Raw genomic sequence first — 12,588 nt, 5'->3', positions numbered from 1 at the left:
TTGCTTCCCGTTTCATTCGCTTATTTCCCGTGTTTTCCACGAGGTTCACGTTTGCACATCTTCAGTTTGAATGCGCTCTCTGTTTAATAGGTTTTGGGGAAACCTTGCAGCCATAACAGAACCAGTTAAACTCTGCATTCTCTGCAGCTTATAATATGCAAAACAGTTCACATGTATTTTATTCAGAGGCTCTGTCTATAATTGAAACAGCAATTTAAAAATATAGCCTTAAGGTTAGTTGTGGTTCTATTACCTACTGCTTGATAGTTTCCTCCTACAAAAACACTGCAGGGTCAAATACATCAGTCCCAGCAGCTGATCAGTACTCAGAACAGGTTTCTTTTTAGTTTTCCACTTGCATGATTTAATTAAGTAATGAAGTTTCAAGCTGATTAAATCTTCCACACTTTTACCTCACCAGTTTCCATTAGTTGATCTACACCTGTTTATCTCAGTGAACATCACATTTAAATTACCCGCTTTTGCGGTTATAGTTTTTATAATGAAGGCAGCAGCAGCAGCCTGCAGCAGCCTGCAGCAGGCAGCATGTCGTTACCATTAGCTCAATAATAACTTTGAGAAAATTATTGTTCGTTTGCACGTGCATATGCTTTAGAAACAGACCAAGTTTGCATGCATTCTTCAAATCCACATATCTCAGATCTGTTTGCCATATTGTAAGCTGCATGTGGCTTATCGCCTCTATTCTGCACACCACAGTTGTATCTTGTTCCAGTTCTGTGTCATGTATGCTCTTATCATCAGATGTGTATCTTTATATTGTTTTTTCCTCTGCAGAGGCTCAGAGTAGCACCCGCACCGACTTTAGTTTAACATTTGGGTGCTTTGTAGCCTTTTCCTCTCAAGGACAGCAGGACAAATGAACACACACACACACACACACATGCGCGCATGCGCCTCAGCTGTGATAATCAGTGAAGTTCACATGATGGTAAATCTACTTGTTGCCTTTCTGCATGCAGAGGAAGGATATGCTGTGTAACAATAATAAGCCAAAAGATCCTTTCTGTTGAACCAAAAGTACAAACAAAGTAACTTTTCACTGGAATATAATGAATATAATGTAACTCTGATGTAAAATGTAAGGGTTTGTGACATTATACAGAGGTGACATCAGGTATGTAAAAATACTGCAAAAATGTTACTGTCTGAACGTTTTACTGTCTTATGGCAGCTCTATGTATGTATGTATGTGAAATATTTATCATCATCAAATATAAACTATTTTGAGTCCATGGTGTAGTGCTGTGTGCTTTCTGGCTCTGTGAACTCTGTGAATGTGAAGCATGTGAAGAAGAAAGAGTTTGACAGACAGAATAGAAGCCTGATAGTCTGATTAGCTTTAACATGGCTAAGATCTAACATATAACATTTCCAACAGCTTAGCTAGAAACACCAGACATGAACCACATATATGTTCTCTACATTCCTATACAGTAGATATATCTTTTCTACAGAACAGGTCCCAGTCGAGCTGTCTTGCAGTGAGATAAAGTGCCAAGGGAAAACCTTGAATTCTTTTATTTAAAAGGATTGAGCACCAAATAAATAATGAAAAAGACTGAGGTAGAGTTCAGACTGTTCTGTTGCTGAACGCACGGAATTGAAGATCTGGGGGTTAATTAAGACTCGTGTCCCTCCAAGGCTTTAATCCCCTCTACCTAATTCAACATCACACACGCAGATGGTTACGGCATCGCTTGGTTCAAGATAACTGACAGCAATAAAGAGGAGCGCTGCAGCGTGGATAGTAAAATATTAAGGAAGCTGGCTATAGTTTGAGTGTTGGACAAGGACAGTATGTGTGCTGCACCTGTCGGTGCTTTCAGTGGATTCATGTTTTGGCCTGGCTTGTACATCCATTAATAATAGATAAACTGGAATGCAGGCTTGAACTTGAACACTGTATCTGATCCTGATACCTGTAACGTGTGTCTCATTGGTATCACATAGCATGATAGCAGTCATGACTTTGTCTATGGGTTTTAAAATGTTTCATCATAAATCTCACTCATAATGGATCTCTCTGACTACCTGCCATCATCTACGTCTTTCCATCCACCCATCCATCAGCTGATAATTCCAACATGTCTGTCTTTACAGTGGCTTGTTTTAATGATGGATGAGTTGGGCTGAAATAGTTCACCTGCACCCCATGTCCATGAGGTCTGCTCTGCTCCGGTCTGCTCCATTTATTAATGATGGCGTGTCGTCATGCAGGAAAAGGAAGTGCACTTTTCATCCCCATCAAGTGTTCCAGATTTCATCTACTAGGCACAGCAGTTATTGGCAGCATAGGTGACGAATATAGAATAATAATGAATACACCATGTTTCTTAAAACACTGATTCTTGTTTATGTGTTACAGGATAACTGTCCTGATTGTTTCTACCCTTGTGTCTTTCATCCTCTAGTTCTTTACATATGCTTCTCCTGGCTGTTACACAAAGTTCCTGTTTTATTTTGGTAATTATTTTCTTTGCTTTTCTTCTGTTGTTTTACTTCCTGTCTTTATCCTAGTCACTCAGTTTCTATTTAAACACATCAGCCACCTAATTAGCCATAAACCTGGTTAACTGCTTGTTAGCATAAATATCTAATTAGCCAAATACATGGCTGTGACTTTAAACGTGGCATGGTTTTTGGTGCCAGACGGATTGGTCTGAGTATTTCAGAAACTGCTGATCTGCAGGGATTTTCCCATGCAACCATCTCAATGGTTTACAGAGAATGATCTGAAAAAGGAAAAATATCCAGTGAGCGGCAGAGCTCTGTTGAAAACCTTCAAGGAGATGGTCTACACCAGCAGACCACAAATGGTTTCTAACTGCTTCAACATGAAGGAAGGAAGGCAACAGTAACAGTAACCATTCTAGCCAGAACGGGAAACTGAGACTACAACTTGCACAGGCTCACCAAAGTTGGACAATAGAAGAGCAGAAAAAATCTGCCTGGTCTGATAAGTCGCAAATTCTGAGTCAGAATCTGATGTAAACAACTCTGCCTTGTAGCAATAGTTTTTGGTCACGGCGTAAGTGTGTTGGGGATATTTTCTCGCCACACCTCGGACTCTTTAGTACAAACTGATCATTTTCTAACACCGCAGCCTGCTGAGTATTACTGGTGAACATGTCCATCCTTTCATGACCACAGTGTACCCATCCTCTGATGGCTGCTTCCAGCAGAATAACACGAAGCTCAAATCATCTCAGACTGGTTTCTTGAATATGACAATGGACTCCATAATCACCAGGTCTCAATATTTCTTCATATTTTTGACATCTTTTCTTCCACTTATCCAGTTTAGGGTTGCAGCGGGGCTGGAGTCACATGCATGTCTTTGGACTGTAGTAGCACGCACAGGAAAGCACAAACTCCACAGTGTTTTCAGCCAATCAGTGGATTTGACCTTCTTGCCGCGCTATCAACCCTTGTGTAGCTGTGTTTTACTGTATGTCTATATTGGTTGAGCAGCATAAAGATGTGGTTGACTGATCTAAACTAAAATGGTTAAAGTGGGAAAATGAGAACAGAAATAAACATTTAAACGGTAAAGTGTTCAGCTATAAGCTTTTAAAACAAACTACTATACAGTTCTCTCCCATAGTTCTCATTCTGAAATTAAAGTTTGATAGAGTCTAAATCTTTATTTCTTGTCACATTTTGATGTATAATGTAGCCTAATGATTTGGCTTAAAATAACCTACAGGTTCGACTGTTCATCATAACACTTAAATGCTTCCTCGACCGTAGCCAACAGTTTGATGTAATGCACGATCTGCTTCCAAACTACCATCAACAGCTGCAGTGAGCGTCTCCTTTCCAAAGTTATCCCTTATTTGGATAACAGTGTGCACTTTAATCAACAGCAGCCAGATGTGTTTGTTTTGAAAAGCCTGTCTTACATCAGTTCAGCATAATCCCTAAAAGGACATGTTGGAAAATGGACAACATCCATGTGAAAGTCCCCCACTGATTACTACAGAGGAGTCAAAGGACATTTTCTTCATCTTTTACCTCTTCTCCTCTTCTTATGACATAAATTAGGACAAAAAAAGAGAAAATCACTGATGAAAGATTCAAGCAGAGCAGGAGAGAGAATGGGATACAGCTCGCTTCTGAAAATTCAAGCTCAAAGCAGGCTGATGGGCTCATAATAATAAGCCCAGGTATGTGACACAGGAGTTTTGCGAGCTCTTCCATTTGAGAATGACAAAAAAATTCAGCTTCTTATCCTGTTATCAAGACTAATAAAAGCATTTTACTGCTCGTTTCCTGTGCACACAATTTCTGAAAATGACCCTTGGCACTTCTTTGGTCAAAGAATGGAGGATAATGCACCAAGACAAGAGTCTTTGATGACAGATGGACAGACAGAAAAAATCTTTCTGTATTTTGTAGAATTTAATAAGCAGATGGTCGTCCAGTCTGGGAGGCTCTATAGCCTGGAGATTGAGCAATAAATTGGAGGAAAAAATCAGAGTAAAATGGAAAAGAGGAAGAGAACGATTCACTGCTGGCTGCCCTGTCATCACTCACAGAGCTGATGACATTGAAAACACAAGAGTAAAGTGCATGATGTATAAGGCACCTGAGGAAAAGACAAAGCAAGAGTCAAACTGTATAGTTTTGGGAAATGCAGCATATCCAGATGGCTTGGGTTTAGGGCCGCCTCATGTTCCTGCAGTACGGGACAGTCAACCCCCCAGGTATGTAATGACAGGCCGGGACAGGATCAAACCCTCAAGATGGATGAGGTTGTTCCAAGGTCACAGACTGTGGAGAACAGAGGAGGTGTAGGGGGAAAAAAGAGAAGGACAAAGTTAAAAAACACTCAGGAATCTTTAAAAATTCAGGTGTTGGAGAATTTAATGAAATCAAAAGCTGACCTTCTTCCACCCTTCGTTTAAAAAGATTAAAAAATCATCTGAAACTTCCACTTGAGGTTTAAACTTGTACTCCGTGACAGATTGGAAGTATCGACCTTATGTTTATGTTTGACGGTGGAGGCATCTCGTGGATCTATCATGGATCGAGTGAATCGATGTCTCCTGATATGGCAGAACAAGAAGTAGGAGATCCTCAAAATGATGATTATACTGAACACTGTATCCCAACTTCTGTGCAGATTAGATATGGAGACAGTTAGTTTCAGTGCATCCGTTTGGTAAGACTCTACCATGTAATCCAGATTGTGGTTACTCTTTGGGTGGCTGATCGAAAGAGCAAAGGTTTGCTAGGTTTTCTGCAGTTTTTCTTTGGACACTGGCTGGTTTTTGACTCATTTTCAGTTCAGCTCTTGTACCTGATCATTTTCAATTCTTTTGTGTTCCTTCCTTTGTTAATATCACTGATCTGTGAATCATTCAAGCATAAAGAGGTGCCAAACTTATAGGATGAAACAGTGTTCTGTAGCACCTTAGCAAATAAACTATTTTAAATTGCATGCTTAGGCACTTTGTCACAAAATCATAGAGTTTGTTTCCATTTCTTTAGTAAAAATTATGAAAAATTCCAACAATCAAAGAGTTTGACGGGCATAAAATTATATTTTTGCACCAACGAGGCGATCTCCCCCCTGCAGCTAAGACCTGACACACGACCTGAGAGTTGCATCTGAACTCAAAGTTGACTCGGCCTCTGTTCAGTGAAACTGGGGAAATGTATAAACGGCTACTTTATGGAGTCACTCTATTATTCAGATATATTTCCCTATTCACCTGTAACCTCAACAGTGCTTAGTTAGTAAAGAATAGTTAAACCATGCAGGCCTAAAGTGGACAGATGGTGTAGAGGCCAAGTGCCACTCAGCACAGCATGAACAAGAAGGAATAACCCGAAAGACTGAAGCTCAAAGTCCTGATCTCATGGACTCATCTGGAATATTACAGCAGCCTGGAGGTCCGAACCAAACAGACCAACGTGCAGGTCACACAGTAAATCTTGAAAACACTCTGATGGATGCTTTATGCACTGATCTCTATATGAGACGGGATGCTGCAGTCTGTTTCATAATAAAAAGGCTTATTTTTATCAAAGTCTCCTTCGGGATAAACATTGCCCTTGCTTCACCAACTGTTCCCCGTGGAGTTCATGTTTTTCTTTGCTTTCACTGACATTTCTCCATCTGAAGATCGAGTCCACAGATGGCCAAATAGCTCTTTTTTGCATCATCTCCTTCTCACTCAGATTTATTTTGGAATCATGAGCCCAGCGAAGGGGGCAGGTTCTTTTTGTTGGTGACGCTCTAGCCAGTTTTTTTTCCTTCATATGGTGTTTAGAGCGTGCATGCCTGCAAGCTACACATCGTGCGAGTGTGCACTCATGTGGGTGTGTGCTGTCTATCATGATGGAGAATGCAGTATAGCAAGTGTCATGTTAGTAGAACGAGGACATTAGTTACAGTGGAGCCAGACGATAAACAGATACTTCATGAAAGGGAAGATAACAGAAGAAAGTGAAGTATTCAGCAAACACACAGTTTCGATGCACAAGAGCTGGAGAATGTCAAGTGGAAAGTTGTTTTCCTCAGACAAAAATTTTTGACACTGGCTTTAAAATGTGTGACTCAGATTGTTCAGATTTTTTTTCACACATCCCAAAAGACATGAATTCAGGCAGCCAAACAGAGCAGCAGCAACTTTACACAGAATGAAAGGCAAACGTAGAACTGGCAGTCAAAGCAAAGAACTAAATGCTCAGCTTAAAGCGATGAATAATCAGTAGCAATGAGTTTTAAGGAAGATGGCACATCATATCAGTGCTAAGAAGAAGTCAATTGTTCGTAATTGAAAACTTGCTGACTTACTGGTTGTTTCATATCTAGATAATTGGCTCTATTGTCACGGTTCTGGGTCATTTTGAGTTCCTATGTTTTGGTTTCATTTTGGATTGTATTCTGATTCTTGTGCTTTGTGGATTATTATTAGAATTCTATGTTTCTGTTTATTCTTGTTAAGGGATTATTTCTTAGGTTTGGTGTCTCATGTTTAGTGTAGGTTTAGTTCTGTGTCTAGTTTGTATCTTTGTGTAGTTGTTTCTTGTTTCCTGTTTTCTGTTTTATTGTGAAGGTCCGCGTCTTATGTGAGTGTATTCAGTTTTGCTTCCCTTGTCTCGTCTCGTCAATTACTTCCAGCTGTGTTCCCCACCTGTGCGTAATCTCCCGGTGTTCTTCTGTGTGTATTTAAGTCGTGTCTTCTCATGTACTAGTCGCTGGTCTGTCTGTGTTATCTCCCTCCGTCATCCTGTGTGGTTCCCCTCCATCTGTCTACGTCTCCCTGCATCTCCGTTTGTGTCTCTAGGTTTCAGGTGTGTTTTATTCTTAGTTTTCCCAGTTAGGTTTTTTCAGTTCTGTTCTCGCCATCCTTTGCCTGTTGTTGTACGTCATCCTCCTCAATAAAAGCCCACTCACATCACTAGTGCCTGCATCTTGGGTCCTTTAATAAATTACACACGCCTCGCCCCGCTGGTCGTGACATCCATTTTTTAAGTCAGTACTATAAGAGATTTCTTACTGGCTTTTACTGACTGTCTATATCAATACAGTTATAGTTATGGTACAGTTTTTTGACACCTGTCAAAGTGGAAAATTGCAGGTCACCAAAAGATATACAGATTCTTGTGTGATATGAAGAAAATTACCCCCACAAAGAGGAAACAATACAGTAAATAATGGGATCAAAATGGGTGAAATTAATGGAAAGTGATTGTCAGAGACCTTTGTTCATGTTTCCAGTATTTCCTGTCATGTTGATGGATGCACTTCTCTGAAACCCAAATGACTACTAAACAAAACGCCAACTAAATAACAGCTTCTACAAGGACAGGACAATACATGAGAATAAAAAGACTTTTACATAAACGTCAGCTTCCTTTTACTCACATATAGTAGGCAGAGCGTTGAGAAGGTCACACCGCAGTAAAATATATATCTAACAACACCGCTTTTGACAAGCCATGCCACTTTTTTCCTTCATTACTTTTCAGGACTATTAAAAACACATTTCTGAAGAAGAAAATGAGATTTAAGCTCTGCAGTAGTTCTGCTCTACTGGTATATTGTAAAATGAGTTTTTTAGTAAAAGTCTCTCTCTGACTTTGTAACGGGCATGCACAGATATGACAGAAAGCAAAACATCACTGACTCTGCAACTTTACCATTGCATAAAATCCCCCATTGTCATTAAATTGTTGGGTTATGCTAAATCATCCTCGATCAGAACTGAGACTAGGACAAACAGTCTGTCCATCCATCCGTCTGTCCATCCGTTCATCCATCCAGTTGTCCATTCATCTGTCTATCCATCCGTCCATCTGTTCCTCCATCCATCCATCCATTATTCATCTATCCATCTTTCCATCCATCCATCCGTACATCCGTTCGTCTATCCATCCATCTGTTCGTCTGTCCATCCAGCCATCCATCCGTCCATTCGCCGTTGAGATGGTGGTGGGTCTGGAGCCTATCCCAACTACCATAGGGCAATAAGCGGGATACACCCTGGACAGGTGGCCAGTCTGTTGCATATTGGATTGGATGGTTATTAGTAATTAAAAATAAGTGATTAGAAAACATAACTGACTTCAAGCGGTATTTAAATTATCAAGCAAAAACACCCAACATTTGTTGTAACGGTGTTTGTGTAAACTCTCTAAATTGCATTTCTTGTGTTGAGGATAAGCTGGGCTTATATAAATAATTCAATAAAAAATGAACAAGTAATAATAATAATAATAACAAAATACTTTTAGTTCACTGCAATCAGGAATGCATGTTATGCTATGCTTTCAGAAAGCCATTGTGGCTGCTTCCCCCTCTTCCACCAGCACCAGCACCCCGAGCCACTTCTGAGCCACATTAAATGACTCCATAAGTTAGTTTAATAGAGTGGAGTGCAGGCCCACAGTGAAATATCCACCTTGTCAGTGTGCCACAGCTGGCCCTCAATTTGGGACTGAATAGCTAGCATTTCTTGTTGTTTGTCCATATGTTCTCTGGCTCAGAGGAGTGTGTGTGCGTGCTTGTGATTGTACGGGTGTGTTTGCAGTTCCACAGGCTCTTTTGCCTCATGATTGCTTCGGCAGCAGTCTACTGCTTTCTCTCCTCTATTTGCAATTGGCATGGAAGGTCACGCATGCAGCACGCTCATACAAACATACACACACAGATACATTCACACCAGCTGTTTTCTCCTCTCTAAGACAAACTGCGAGAGAAAAAGCAGCAGACGGGGGAGATTTCCTCAAACTTTCAAATGTGTTTTTAACCCAAAGACCTCTCAGACTTGCTCAGTGTTTTAGGGTCAGATGAAGACAGCAGGGCTTTGTGCATTCACACTCAGTTCCTCCATTCCCTGAGCAATTAGCTCAGGATTAGATTGAGGTCAATACCTTCACCTTCGTTGCATTCCCTCTTTGTGGAACATTTTAATCAATCCAGCCCCTCTACACACAAATCAAGTTTCTTTTTCACCTTCCTCCCTCTGTTTTTATGCCTCAATTGAGATTCAAATTAAACCTCATCTAATCTGGCAGTTAAGCAGAACATTATTTTCTGCTCTCAGGTGAGGTCGTTACATTGTCTTTTTATGCTGAAAGAAATGAAACAAAGGGGCTGCGTGTACTGTACCACTGAACATCATTATTAGCCCCCAAACTCTCTTTTGAATAGGTGATTTAAGCCAGAATAAAAAGGATGATGATGATGATGATGATGATGAGGAGGAGGAGGAGGAGGAGGAGGAGGAGGAGGAGGAGGACAGTGCTAGACGTGACAGTGATGAAGGTGATGATGATGATGATGATATGGGTCAAAACCCTCATGGCCATCAGCAACAAACTGATTTCCTCCCACCATTACTTGAGAAGGAGGCAGAGTGGCTGTCTGCAATACTTTACAGTCCATAGGTTTTACACACCATTACTGACTCTCACTGGTGGGTATTGAACTCATTTGCATGTTATGATACTGCATTAGCTTGATGACCTCAGGCTTTATAGCACATTGCAGAGCATGTGGCTGATGGGGATTTATCCAAAGGTCATCTGTGTGATGTGCACGCCAAGATAACATCAACTTCTGCAGAGCTTCTTGACATTAAGTCACCGATAATCATTAGTTGCGTACTGGAAGGCAGAGCAGATACACAAGTTCATTAAACTATTTTTTTTTTTAATTTCATAAATTAAAAGGTTCTCCCTGGATAATGAGGAGAGATGTTCAATGTCACTCAAAGTGTTCAACAAAAAACATCAGATTTACAGAATATTAATTAGTTGAGACAACTGAGTGTGTGTTGGGCAGCACGGTGGTTAGCACTGTTGCCGCACAGCAAGAAGGTCCTGAGTTCAATTTCACCATCAGGCCGGGTTCTTTCTGTGTGGAGTTTGCATGTTCTCCCCGTGTTTGCGTGGGTTCCCTCCGGGTACTCCGGCTTCCTCCCACCGTCCAAAGACATGCAGCTTGTGGGGATAGGTTGATTGGATAATCCAAATTGCCACTAGGTGTGAATGTGAGTGCGAATGGTTGTCTGTCCCTGTGTGTTAGCCCTGCGACAGACTGGCGACCTGTCCAGGGTGTACCCCGCCTCTCGCCCTATGACAGCTGGGATAGGCTCCAGCGCCCCCTGCGACCCTGAAAAGGATAAGCGGAAGCGAATGGATGGATGGATGGAACTGAGTGTGTGATATTAATCTGCATTGTTTAAAATACATTAGTTCTAGAAACGACTGACTTTTATCTAAAAGGGCCAAATACAGTATAAACCCATCAATAATGAAATAACTGAAATAGTCACATAAGGCATGACTCATTACTTTGGCCTAGCCTAGCATCACCTAAATGCTAATGCTGCATAACACTGTTGTTTGGTAGCCAAATACTGCATTTCAATGCCAGAAAAAAATCTAAACTAACAATAAATAATAACAGAAATCATCGAGATTCTTATCCCAATGTCTTTGTTTTCAGTATCTCTGCTTTTACAAAACAATATGGTTGCTACACACTTACCTCAATAAATGTCAAGGACCCTGTGGTTCAGTTATAGCACAGTATGGCACTGCGAGGTAGCGGCTTCCTGTTATGATACGATGGCATTAGAGAATCTCCAGACTGCTTTCCTTTAGTAACAGGTTGAAGTAGGTTATGATAACTGTGTCCTGCTGCTCTCTGCTGCCTGTAATGCTGTGGCATTGTTTTGACACTGTAAAGTGAAGTAAAATAAAGCAGCAGTGTAGGCATTCCTATAAAGTTGTCTTCTGTTCTCGCAGCCAGCTAACTGTGTGCTGCCAGTACCTTTCTATCGTTATCGTATCATACAGCTTTATTGCAACTTAATTTTTTCCAGTAGTGGTTGAGCATGTTTTTGGCATCAGTGATCAAAATATTGTAAGGTTTGAGAGTGGCCTCGTCTATGCTCTGTACTCCGGCCTTGGAAAATCTGGCATGTGATGGGAGACTTTGTCCAATCGCCAGATGAGGTGATTGTTGTATGGAGTGAAAAAGTCCATGTGAGAAAAAAAACATGTATGAGGTTTGAATACCACGTTTTTACATGCATTCAAAATGCGTTCATGTTCAAACATCTTCTAGATTTCTGCCTACTGAGACTTTCAATTTTATCTGTTTGAAAATACAAATACAATGACTAAATGTCAAAATATATTTTGAATTAGCTGTAAATTTCTGTTACCAGTGCGGGGAATAAAGCTGTATCTACAGCTTTGTTGTTATGTTGGCAGGAAAACATACCAAACAAAATACAAATAAACAGATACAAGTTGCCTTTGTGTCATCAAGATGATGCTTTTTGAATGCAAACTTTTTTTATTTTTAAAAACATGTCATATAAAGAAATTTTCAGGCATGATTAATGGGACTAACAATGGTAGCATTCCTGCTTCAGCAGGGTCATTGTGAAAGCCAAGCCACTGTCACTGGATACTTGGATAGTTAAAGAAACAAAGCCGTTGTAAAAAGACAGAAATCCACCTGTGCTGCTGTGACAGTGTTTGCACTTGATTTCTGAAAACTGGGGATCATACAAGTTGCCTTAGGGAAGGAAAAAGAAAAAAAAAAATCAAGGAAATCAGACTTATGAAAGTATTAAACTTGAGATTATTAGAAATTTTTCAATGGCTTAAATTCTATTTATTTTCGTTCTGGCTGTATAAAATTACTGTACTCACTAATGATGCATTGGCATTCATAAACACATTATTTTGGCTTCGATGTATTCTTATGTAGCCATACAATGAATAAGGCTGAAAAACCGTCGCCTGGCATCAAACCACCAGAGAGGCAATAAGGTAAGTATCACTGCCAAGAAAGCTGGTGTGTCTATTAAAGGGAGAAACTACAAGCGTAGTACTAGCGGTCAAATTTGCTAAATGTAATGTTCTGTGAGGCAAACCAAGAGAGAACAGAGATGTGTAGTTTATCATTCCTTACCAAACCATTAAACTCTGGAGCCATTAAAGCATTTTAGGATAGGATATGTTTCTGAAGGTGGTTGGTGTGCGTATGTGATGTTTCACAGTGTAGTGAGTTTACAGTATGTGGCACCT

Source organism: Pelmatolapia mariae, linkage group LG7 (assembly GCF_036321145.2).
Source record: "Pelmatolapia mariae isolate MD_Pm_ZW linkage group LG7, Pm_UMD_F_2, whole genome shotgun sequence".
Taxonomy (NCBI): domain Eukaryota; kingdom Metazoa; phylum Chordata; class Actinopteri; order Cichliformes; family Cichlidae; genus Pelmatolapia; species Pelmatolapia mariae.
Note: the sequence above shows the minus strand (reverse complement) of the source record.